The sequence below is a fragment of the Dermacentor variabilis genome, chromosome 5, assembly GCF_050947875.1.
Source record: "Dermacentor variabilis isolate Ectoservices chromosome 5, ASM5094787v1, whole genome shotgun sequence".
In the NCBI taxonomy this organism is placed as follows: Eukaryota; Metazoa; Arthropoda; class Arachnida; order Ixodida; family Ixodidae; genus Dermacentor; species Dermacentor variabilis.
In genome coordinates, this window is record NC_134572.1 from 150,464,209 (window position 1) to 150,476,975 (window position 12,767).

The window sequence follows — 12,767 nt, forward strand, 5'->3', positions numbered from 1 at the left end:
AGCAACCGTTTTTTTTTTTTTTGATGATCAAGCTTCATGCGCCGTTTTCGAAACCACGAGTAAATGTTAAGGGGAATGCTGAAAAATTCTTGATCCTTTAGGCAAACAATCTTGTCATATAAAATGCAGTTATCTGCAAATGAACGAAATTGAAATGGCCTTTTAATTACATTAATGACATCATTAATGTAAAGCAGGAACAAGAGCGGTACCTGCACACTACCTTGCGGTACCCAGGAAGTAACCGGTAAATATCGCGAGCAGCGACCATTAATGGATACAGATTGGACGCATTATTCTAAATAGGCGGAAATACTGTTTACTATAAAAAAATACTTGGCTAATGTACTTTAGCTTTAATATTAGCTAATGGAGGGAAACAAGATCCAACCCGCCGGGGTTGCTTAGTGGTTTGGGTGTGGCGCTGCTAAGCCTGGGGCCGGGGGATCGAATCCCGGCCATGGCGGCCGCATTTCGATGAGGGCGAAATGCGAAAGCACCCGTGTACTTGGATTTAGGTGCACGTTAACGAACCCCAGGTGGCCTAAATTTAGGTGTCCCCCACTACGTCGGGCTTGATGAAAGTGGTTTCGCGAGTAAAACCCCATATTTTTACAATTGCATCATATTTTAATTTTAGACTCACGCAGGATTTATATGCAAGCAATTTAGCATGAACGGGAGCATTTTCGGCTTTCCTTTAAGAAACCAGCGTTTGCACGAAGCCAACGAGCAAATTGCAGAGATGTATTTTGACCAATTTAATTTACTGGAGATAATGACGCCTATATATTTACATTCATCCACCTCCCTCCCTGTATTGTTGAATACGAGAACATGCTAGAAAATGACTTTCTTGTTGCGATCTACACGGTTTTCTGTGCGCTTCTCTTCACTATTTCTGATGTAAGGGGCAAACCTTTAATAACCATGCCCTACATATGTAGGGCATGGTTGGCAAGGCAGTCTCACGCCGACTGAAAAAAAGCAGCTGCTAGGTATGGCGTATGAGTGGCCCTCACTGCACCAGAAAATCTAAAGAGATTGTGCGCAAAAGTAAATGCAAAAGTTTGAGGAAAAATAATGTAGTTGACAGCGCACAGGTGTCGTGTGTTCTTTTCTCGCTCAAGTCCTGTCCCGTCGTCGCTCGGTGCAACAGTGTTAAGCATTATGTCCGTTATTCTACATTTTGTCTGTCCCATGGTACTTTCAGGACTTTTTTTCATCATTGTTAATAAATGCGGGTATAGTTTCTCTGAAGAATTTATTTCTAGATTGCTGCATTCTAGTTAATAGTTGATTTCTCCGTTCAGAAGGCTGTGATGGGTACCTTAACTTTTCTGTTTTACGTTTCATCTGAATAACGCCTCTACTGATCTAAGGGGTCTCACACCTAACTTTGGATTTTCTGGTTGAAACAAAGTGTTCAGTGCAATAATGTAGATTCTGAAAAATACACTACGAATTTTCTACGCTGCTTTCGTCAATGATCAAATGCGGCTCTCGCTAATTACATATTGAGACGCCATCTGCACGGCTGTACTCTAATTGCAGCTATGACAGGTGACCGGGCCGGTGGGCTAGACCTGCAGGTCCCGACGTGGGACTAGCCGGGTGCGCGACGAGTTCGCGTCCTCGCCGGACCTGCAATAAAGTTTATCCACTCAGACACTGACTATGACAGGTGGATTTTTGGAATTTTTGTTTCTTTGGTTCAACAAAAATATAACAGTTTATGGTCACTTATTCCTGTTTCTACACCAATTGACCCTGTGTTGAACAGATGGCTAACAAACAGAAGGCCAAGAATTGAATAAGCACGTTTTAATTTCGCACAAGTTGCTCAAAATTCTGAGAGAACATAATATCCTGCACACTATCACAAGAAGGGGAGCGCCATGGTAAAGTTTGCCCCAGCGTAGAGAGAGGAAATTAAAATCGCTTGTCAAAATAAAAAAAAAAAAATTCGCGTGCTTCTGCAGAAAGCATCGTGTAATTTGACATCGAAACGTTGCATCTGCGTCAGGCGAGCGATAACGTGCACGGAAATAAAAAGGAACTTCTTTTATCAGAATCTTCAATATCACACTTTCATGGTCGATGAGCCGATCGACGACTGTAGCGTCAACATCTGCTTTCATGATCACTGCGACACCGTCCCAACGAGAACTTCTGGCGTCTAATCATCTGATAACCCCCTGGTATAATTTCCCCATGGTCGACCAGATAATCGAGTGACAACACACACATGCGGATCATAGCTAATCGGAATGTGTTCAAGTTTATCAACTTTGTTTAGTGTGCTTCTTGCATTGGAAGAAACCAAGCACAGCTAACGCGTCCTTGAGTGCTATCCCTTAGAGTGTTGCTTATCCGTTTTCGGCGCTTACTTTCGCCAGTTTGGTGTATATTCCCAAACGAAATATTCCCAACGACCTTATTTCCAGCCGCTATATCTAATAATATTTGGGGTTTTACGTGCCAAAATCACTTTCTGATTATGAGGCACGCCGTAGTGGAGGACTCCGGAAATTTTGACCACCTGGGGTTCTTTAACGTGCACCTAAATCTAAGCACACGGGTGTTTTCGCATTTCGCCCCCATCGAAATGCGGCCGCCGTGACCGGGATTCGATCCCGCGACCTCGTGCTCAGCAGCCCAACACCATAGCCACTGAGCAACCACGGCGGGTAGCCGCTATATCTAACTCTGCACTTTGCCAAAGTAACCAACCGGCGCTTGCGAGCTGTATCTGTGCAGTAGTTATTTTCTATGCGCATTCGCGTTCCTTTTAGTTTACTTGAATTCTTGAATATTTCTTGCTTTTCTGAGTAGTCAAGTAAATACAGGTTGACTGGACGAAATAAAGCAGCATTTCCCATTCTGTGAATGTGTACTACAGACCCACACTCTACGCTCACCTTATCTCTAAGCAGCTCGTTTATCACTTTTGTGCGTAAAATAGATTTCGCTCCATTGTCAGCTTCAGAAATACCCAAGACTATCAGGTTCGAACGACGGTTTCTATCTTCGAAGTCAACAAGCTCTTCTTATTGGCTCTGAAGATTTTTTTTTTGCATACTTGTAGCGGAAAGAGTTATCTCTTCAATTTCACCAACTTTGATTTGAAAATCCTTAACACTAGCCTCAACGCTATTTAAAGGACTATTAAACATTTGTATCATTTTATCAGCCGCCTTGTTTAAATCACGATCGTGTGATATGAGCCCTCAAGAAATAGCTTTGTGGCGCATGCGACTGCGCGGATTTCGCTTCAGTCGCAGCATGTGAAACAGGCTGAAGAAGCCCGAACGCAAGCGGCTTTGCAGCAAATGCCAGCACAGCCACGATGCAATGTGCCCGTGTGGGGGAATGACAGTGCTGACTTTCTCACAGACTAAGAGCATGGCGCACAACTATATACGCCTCTAGCAAACACGTCTCGCTGTGTGTTCTCTGTTTTACGTAGACAAACAGAAGTAGTGCATTAACATTACATCGCGACTGTCGCACGCCGTCAACATCACCGCTAAACATTGTCAGTCAACGCAAGCAGCACAGAAAGCTTCTCTTACATCGATTCCCACAGTGCATGGCATCTTATATTATTCAACCTTAGCATATTCCCATAGTCGCTTTCCGACAGCTCGCGTTTCGACTGAGTAAGCTTGGACGACACCGTACGCTGTTCTTTAAATTTCTTGTCATTGGACACGATCATTTGTTTCTCAAGGGAAGCTTTGATGCGAGGGGCAAACCTTTCATAGCCATGCCCTACATATGTAGGGCACGGTTGGCAAGGCAGTATCACGCCGACTGAAAAAAGTAGCTGCTAGGTATGGCGCATGAGTGGTCCTCACAGACAGCCATTCTTTGTTGTGCACTCTCTAGAAGCTGCCAAGGCAAACTTGAGCAGATGGAACCTTATAGAGTGAATATTCTGAGAGGTCCCCTTTCAAAGATCGTTGGTCGGCAGAGCTCACGAGAGGCGAAAGCGATCCACTAAAGTCTTTTTCTGCTGTCATTAGTTCCTCCTTCCTGACTGGGTCTACACTTGCACTTGATGCCATACGTCAATTCGCGAAAACTGAAGACTGGCCGGAATGTTCCTCTTTACAACGGCTTCCCATTGTCTCAGGGAATTGTTCGCTATAGGAATGCGATTTCGATAGCAAGCGACGACGCCAAAGGCAGTTCAGTGCGGCTGTGTTCCGGGTCATGGAGAAAAGCAGGGTAACAACTTTTTTTCCGTGAAGCTGGCGCATTATTATGCTCTGTTTTTTTCAAGGACAGCTCAAATTAGTGGTTTTTAGATTTTCACCGATTCAGGGAAAACCACCTATGGAGTTATTTTCTGTGTTTTCCGGTATACCCTATTACAATTGGCTTATTCAAAATCAAGAAGGGGGTCGACAGACGAAGTAGCACACTGTGGTATACAAGTTAAAAACAGGGATAAGGTGCTTCAGAAAGTCACGCCTACGGTTTGATAGGTGGTCCTGTTGCTGTCAAACGCGGTCTTGTCGACTTCGGCGGATTAGTTTTAACAGGTTAGTTGGGTGACGTCAAATGCGGTCATTGTCGACTGCGACTGGCTGGGAAGGAAGAGACTGAAAAGAAAATGAGCGCTGTCGTTTGGCGATTCAAGTCGTGGCTTCTAAGACTAGAGAATAAGAGCGGGAAAAGGAGAAGGCAGCAAGAGAGGAAAGAAAGTGAAAAGAAAAAGGGACAGAGATGGAGGCACGGGCAGGTTGTCGGGGGATGGAGAGGACGGGAAGCCTTCAGAGAACTGAACGTAAGCCGTAGGCTTCGCAGGCGGCGTGCGTTCGTGGTTTTAGAAGAGCCGGTCGGCCGGCAAGTGCGGGAGCAACAAAAGGATGCGAGTGGAACGAATGACCTGAGTAGCCCAGCACCAGTGAGCCGGGACTCTTTCGAAAGTATATGAACATGGTGACATTGAGTTCGGGTGAAAGGTCAGGGGGTAGTGGTACGGGAGCGGCTTGGTCTTTGAAGGGATGTTAACCTCGGCAGTTCTGCGTATAGGCCTCGCCGCGGCGGTACACAAAAGCGGCGCGAATATCCTGTGGTCGCTTTCTTAAACTACATTGGCTAATATCCACATTGATTACTACACCACAATTGTGCTGGCGGCTGGTTGTGCTATCTGCAGAATTATGCAATGAAACAGCAAACAATGCCTAAATGTCCTGACTGCAACAAGCTACAGTGCCTTACACTGTCCTGTCGTCACCAATGGCATACAGCTCCGCGGGCCGGTGTCGTGCGGCCATCCCGCTTTCCTGCTATTTTTATTCACCTTATTATGCATCTTTTTGCTTGGTGCTAAGCAGTTTAAACTTACAATGCCGGCATAGCGGCGTACGTCAGCCGCTGAAAATTTTCAGCTCCGCTAAGGATGCACAACTGAACGATGGTGCAGGTTTAGCGTGCCACCGGCATTAGGAAAATGCGCTGTCGCAGGAGGAAGAAAAGATATCGAAGATAACCCTGAATGGGGTTATCCCTCTTATAACCCTCTTATGGGGCCGCGCTAATGGTTACAGTGCCAGCGTGACGAAACGCGGGGTGGCGATACTGACGCCACAGGCGCTCAGTTCTTCAAATCAGTTTTGCTTTGGGAGAGTCTCGTAATGTGAAATATTCGTTCGGCGTGCCGCTTACTGGAGCTTGTTAAATGAAAATTTCTTCCTTCGGGTAGATAAATTCGAGCAAGGGCCCCAAACAATTCATAAGCCGTAGCCGACTGAGAACACTATATAAAAAGTTGATTAGCGCAGCTTAGTTATTACGGAACATAAGTGTGCAAATTACTGCTTATGTCAACGCTGCTAGTCTGGAGAACCGAATGCTAACAATAACGTCACCATAAATTGTATTTAGAAACGAAATTAAAAGTTCAAGCACCAAGGTGATTTCCCTGGAAGAAATCAATGCTTCTCTGTCTGTGACCGCACCTTCTGGTTCGGCTAACGTTTTACGTGATGTGACGAACCAGCTCTCGAAAATTACGAATAGGTGCGGTGATGCGGCAAATAGGTTGCGTCGGCCTAACCTTCTCTTTTTTTTTTACTTAGATGATGACCCCAATGAGAATTGTGCAGTCTCAGAAGATAGGGTAGTGAAGTTTTGATCCGATCACCTAGGCGTTTCCGTACCAAGAGAGAGAGAGAGAGAGAAAGCAAGGACAGGAAAGGCAGGAAAGTCAACCAGAAGAGCCTCCGGTTTGCTACCCTACACTGGGGGTGGAGGAAAGGGGAATAGGAAGAGGAAAAAGGGAGAGTTTGAGCACGGAGTGCGTGTGGGCGGGACACAATACACAGGGACGCTATATGAACGGTCTCTTAAGCCGGTGCACTTCAAGTATTGTACTAATGCAGGATTCGCCTTTCGTGCCAGTGACGGGTGTTGCCACGGTCCGAGTATCTTTGACTCGGTAAACGGTCTTAAGTCCAGTCGGCGTAAAGTTTTCTGCAGAGAGAGGCGTTGTACTTCGTAGCGGGGGTACGTACACAATAGATGCTCGATGGTCTCCTCGCACCCACAGGAATCGCACATCGGTCTCTCGGCCACTCCCAAAGGATAAGAGTATGAGTTCGTGAACGCTACTGCCAGCCACAAACGGTACAGCAAGGTTGCTTCGCCGCGACAAAGGCTAGATGGCAGTTGTAGCCGTAGCGTGGGTTCCAGTTTATGTAATCGGTAATTGAAGGCACTGGAACTCCAGAGCTCTTGCGACTTTTTGCGTGCATGTAGGCGAAGTTCCCTGGCAGCGTCTGACCTCACCAAATGTATTGAACGCGCATGGGTATCTTCGTGCGCAGACCGGGCAGCCTTGTCAGCTAGGTTGTTGCAGACGATGCCACAGTGAGCAGGAATCCATTGAAATATAATGGTGTGCCCTCTTTCCAGAGCATGGTGGTGCACTTCCCTGATGTCGGATATCATCTGTTCGTAAGATCTGTGACGTAATGCAGACTTGATGCTGTGAAGGGCTGCCTTAGAGTCACAAAATACGACCCATTTCTCTGTTGGCTCTTCGGTGACGTACATCATAGCGGCATGGAGAGCTGCAAGTTCTCCCGATGTAGATGTAGTCGTGTGCGACAATTTGAATTTAACTGTAATCTTCTTGGCTGGAACGACGAATGCGGCAGTTGAGCTGGTACGTGAGGTCGAACCATCGGTATATATATATATATATATATGTATGTATGTATGCGGTCATGATACGTCTGGTGCAGTAATAGGAGCGTAAGTTGCTTCAGAACCGGCGATGGATGATTGGACTTTTTTGTAATTCCAGCAATAGCAAAATTCACTTGAGCCTCTCGTAGGCACCACAGGGGAGATTAAGGCTTCGTCGCCGGTGTAAAATATGACGGTATGCACTCTTGAAGAACTTTAATCACTCTTGAAAAGGTCGCTTGGGGTCTCTCGGCTGGTAACGAGGCCAAATGATGGTTGGGGATCCTTGACAGATGGCGAATGTGCGCTCCGAGAGTGTCGACAGCTACGTGTGTCGGGATCATATGGTCCCCAGCGATGGCCATTGTTGCTGCTGTTGACGTGCACCGAGGCAGCTCTAAACACGTGCGTAGGGCTTGACCTTGTATGCTCTCCAAAGCGCGAAAGTTCGTCTTGCATGCATTTGACAACAGTGGTAGACTGTAACGTAGGAGTCCGAGAAACGGTACCCTGTAGAGCTGCATCATAGAACGGACTGGTGTACCCCAGTTTTTCCCGCAGAGAAAATTAAAGACCTGAGCAATGGCAACTAATTTCTTCTTTAGATAGACGCAGTGAGGGCTCCACGAGAGGTTGCAGTCAATGATTATACCCAGAAAGCCATGTGTCTTAGCATAGGATACAGCTTGACCATTGATTGAAACAGGATACGATTACATTTGTTTGCGCGTAAAGCCAACCAGTGCGCACTTTTCAGTAGACACGCTGAGGCCTTGCTCTCGGAGATAAGACGTCGTCATGGTTGCCGCCCGCTGAAGCCTGGCTCGTATTTGAGGGCGAGTCACCGCAGAAGCCCAGATGCAAATGTCGTCGGCGTACATTGAGACGTGAACTGACCGCGGTAGGCACTCCGCTAGTCCTTCCAAGACGAGGTTGAACAGAATGGGGCTCAACACTCCACCCTGCGGCACACCACGGGAGATGTAATGTTCCGAAGTTGGGCCGTCTTCAGTCTGTAAGAAAAAGCACCTCTCAGTCAAATAGTCCCGAATCCATTGATACATCCGGCCACCATCTCCAACAGCCTCAAGTGAGTTCAGTATGGCCTCATGGGCGACGTTGTCGTATGCTTCTTTTATATCTAGAAAAAAGTGCCACTGATAGGCGCTTGAGGCATTTTTGATTTTGGACCCAGGTTACGATGTCAGTGACATTGTCAATGGACGAGCGGCCTCGACGAAAGCCAGTCATGGCGTCCGGATAGATGTTGAATCGCTCTAGGTACCATTCCAAGCGAGCAAGGATATTCTTTCCATCACTTTACCGACGCAGCTCGAAAGCGCAATCGGACGATATGATGAGAGCTCAAGCGGAGACTTTCCAGGTTTCAGAATGGGGATCAAGTGGCTCGAATTCTATTGTCTGGAAACGCCGCCGTTTTGCCAAGACTCATTGTAGTAGCTGAGCAGTTCATCACGTACGTCATGTCCAAGGTGACATAGGGCAGCATAAGTGATGCCATCAGGTCCTGGTGACGAAGAACGCCTGCAGGTCGCCAACGCAGCGTCGAGCCCTTCTAGAGAAAAGAGCACGTTCATTTCTGGTACACGTGCCTCAGGGATGTCATTCAATGCTGCGTCAGTAATGATGGCCACGGACCCAGCAAGCCGTGCACAAAACTCTTCAGCCACTTGAAGTTCCAAGCGGAGTTGGTAGAGGGCCAGAGCAGCAAAGGGCTTCCATTGATGCGGAGATTAGGGAAGGCCCGAACCGTTCTCTATATGTGCGAGAGCGATTTTCGGGGATCAAGCGACTGACAGAAAGTTTTCCATCGCTTGTCTTCCAATTTATCCATACGACGCTGGTCTTTCTTCTGTATGCGTCGTGAAGCCCTGAGATCCAAGACGCACTTCGTGCGCCGATACCTCCTCTCCGCCTGTCGGCGTGCCGCACGCAGCCTCTCCAGTTCCATATCCAAGTCTGTTCGCCTTGCTGACCTTGTGAGCGAGCAGATGGATGTTTTCAATGTCTCTGCGATTGCATCTTCGATAGTGTGGGAAAGGCCTTCGCGACATGCGTCATCCATATCCTTATTAAACTTTGTCCAATCAACTGTACGCAAGACAGTATAGGAGCGTTGCTCAACTCCTCTAATCTTTATGTATGTTGGAACATGGTCGCTTCCATGTGTTTCAATGTCTGTAAACCAGTGGACGCTCGAGGCTGAGCGCCGTGACACCAAAGTTAAGTCCAAGCAACTACTATAGGTCGTGCCTCGCAAAAACGTAGGGCTGCCGTCATTCACACAGCACAAATCATGGTCAGCCGCAAAGGAAGCGAGACTCCTGCCTTTGGAATCATTTTTAGTGCTTCCCCATAGCTGGTGATGCACGTTGAAGTAACCTGTGATAACCTAGGGGCCATTGTTCATCAGTAATATTTTCTTGAGTCGTTCGCCGTCAAAGTGACCCGCTGGGGATATGTAGGCTCCAATTAGTGTAAATGGCACATCCTTCTTTTGGATATTCAGGCAGACATATTGGTTGTCGTCATGAGGCTCTACCGCGTTAGCGACATATGTAATGTCCTTGCGGTTGTACATGGTTACTTCCGTGATCGCACTGCATGTGAACGAGACGTAAGATTCGTAACCGGACCGTCTCAGTGGAGTTGTTGTATTTGGTTCGCAAATTACCATTATGGGAAAGCGATTTGTAAAAATGAATTGGCGAAAGTTTGCTATACGGGTCCTTAGGCCCCTAGCATTCCACTGAAAGATCGACGCACTTTTAACTTCAGTGCGGAAGCGGACTTGCCATTCGTCAAGCCATGATGCTTAAACGATGCTAGCAAGCACTGGATTTAGTGCATCCAGTATTTGCAGAGCACTTCGAGCTGCTGGGGTTTGCAGCTTGTTCAGTATGATGCGCATTGCATTAATTAGCGATTTCAGCATATCAGCCACCTGCCTGTCTGGTGGCTGATACTGACCTGTCTTGGTCGCACAAACCACTGACAGTAGACGTCGGGGTTTGTCCAGCGAAATTTTGGTGTGATTCTGTCGTTGGATGCTGTCGTTTCGGTAGAGCCGGCTAAGGTCCTGCAGATGTGGTAGTCTCAGTGGCCTTGTTCTTCGCGGTTCTTTCCATAGTGTCTGGCCTGGGCGGCAGAGGAGGAGGAGGAGGAGGAGGAGGAGGAGGAGGAGGAGGAGGAGGAGGAAGTGGTGTTGTAGGAAGTGGCATGTGCGTCGCAGAGACAACACCCTTCCTTGAGGAGCACCGGCGACGGGAACGCCGCTTCCTTATTTTATCCGCGGCTTCGCGATGAGATGAATGATCTCTCGCCATCTCTTTCAAGATAGCCATTTCCTTTTTAATATGCGGGCATTTTTTCGATGAAGCTTCGTGTGACCCTCCGCAGTTTGAACACTTCATTACAGTCGCGCCACACTTATCTGCAGCGTGGGGCTCGGCGCAACGGGGGCATGCTGCCTGATTTTCGCAGGCGCTGCTCACGTGTCCCAGTTTGATGCATTTGCGGCACTGAAGAGGTTTCGCAATGAAAGGCTGCACCGCATGTCTGAAGTGTCCCACCTTAACATGCGAGGGTATATATTTACCCTTGAATGCAATCTTCACGCAGCGGGAACTGCCTAGCCGCTTAACATCAACAATGACCTCATCATTGGCTGGCTTGATACGAATCGGCAAGTCGTTATTAAGGATGGCGACGTCTACGTCGTAGATAACGCCGGTGACTACGTCAGATCCCAGAGGGATGTAAGAGCGCACCTGAATGCCATCGACGTCCGTTACTCTGCGTAGAGTGGTCAGAGCAGCCGTATGCTGGACGTCAACCACCAGTAGATTTTTTCGGGTGTTTACTCGAAAGTCTGGTATTTCATTTGGCACCAGGGCTTCCAGTGACATCGACACAGATTGCCTGTTGAGTAGCTTCATGTTGACGGTGGGAAGCAAGGGCGCAAATATAATGGTGTTGGCGTCCGGCCTCTGCGTGTGTCTTACTATTTGCGTGCTTGACGATGAGGACGTCCTGGTGTTTCTTCTCTTCGCTCTGCGGCTCAGCACCAGCTGGAAGTCGTCATCGGAAGTGTCCTCACTGCTGAGAGAGTAGACATGGGTGTCCTCGCTGTCGCTGTCGCTCTGCTGACCGATCCGCTTCCTGGAGGCGGCTGCCGCTGACGCCGCCGTCGCCGGTAGACGTGCGGGGTCGTCCACTTCCATCACGGCCGAGTATAGGAGCGAGGACCAGCTGATGAACTTAGATTTTCACAGAAATAAACTGGAGCTAGAAATAACAGCGCTGTATCAAAGAACACTTCGTCGTCGTCTCATTTCCGTACCAAGTCCGCAATTAGAGCAAGTGCATAGGCTGGGCAGATTTATCAAGGATCAACAAAGGTCTGCCATTGCCAAGTTTAGCTTTTTCAAGGACGAAGAACAGATTTTGTCTCATGCACGTAAGCTTAAGGGATCAAATTGTTACATGCGCGAAGATTTTATATGAGAACGCGACGAGCGCGCCGAAAGCTTCTTGAATACGCAAAGGCCCAAACAAATCCTTCAAGCCATCCGTGGAGAAGCTTGGCATTGACACTAATACCTACGTTTTTAATCATTCGAATAACGCAATTGTGCTGTCTACGAGATAGCGTGAGGCTAATACGCGCACGCGTAAGCGGAGTCATTTAATGTCGCCATCCTTATCTGTGCCTTTTACTAACATTCGAAGCCTACCGCCCAAGAGGGATGAGTTGTGTTCTTATTTAGATGATAGTGATGCTGCCATATCAATACTCACGGAGACCTGGCTACACCCTGACGTAACCAATGATGAACTCTTCCCAGATAAGGACAACGGTGTGACCATACTGGTAAAAGAGACGGCGGCCTGTTATTAGCGGTGAAAAAGACAATCTTGTCGTTTCCCCTCGGCACTAACCCTCCCATGGAAATAACTTGGGCTGCATGCGTTAAACCTCACGCTAAAATACTTTTAGGAACATGTTATCGTCCACCGGACGCGGATTCTCCTTTTTCTAGGGAACTATATGTATACGTGATAATATAAAGCGAGCTACACAACTCTATTCAGCTGACGTAATATACCTTTTTGGCGACTTCAATTATCCGCTCATTGATTGATCTGTCATGTCTACCACATGTCGCGCCTCATCAGTTTTTCTCGATTTAACTCTTGACTACAACTTAACACAAGTTGTTACCAAATTCATCCGCGGTACTAAAATATTGGACCTGGTTTTAACGACTTCACCAGAGACTATTGGTCCGATTTCTTACATAGAAAGATTTATCGACCACAAGCTCCTTAATTTTCAAAATTTTCTACCTTTCACTTTTACACGTTCAGTGACTAAAGCTATTCGGGATTATAGCCGTGGTAATTACGATAGATTCAACACCGAGCTAAAAGCATAACGAACATTTTTGCCGTCGTTTGCCTGACGGACCGTGAGTAAGAAATGGGTTCTTTTTAAGCAAAATAATATTAGAATTAGTTGACAATATGTGCCGCTAGTC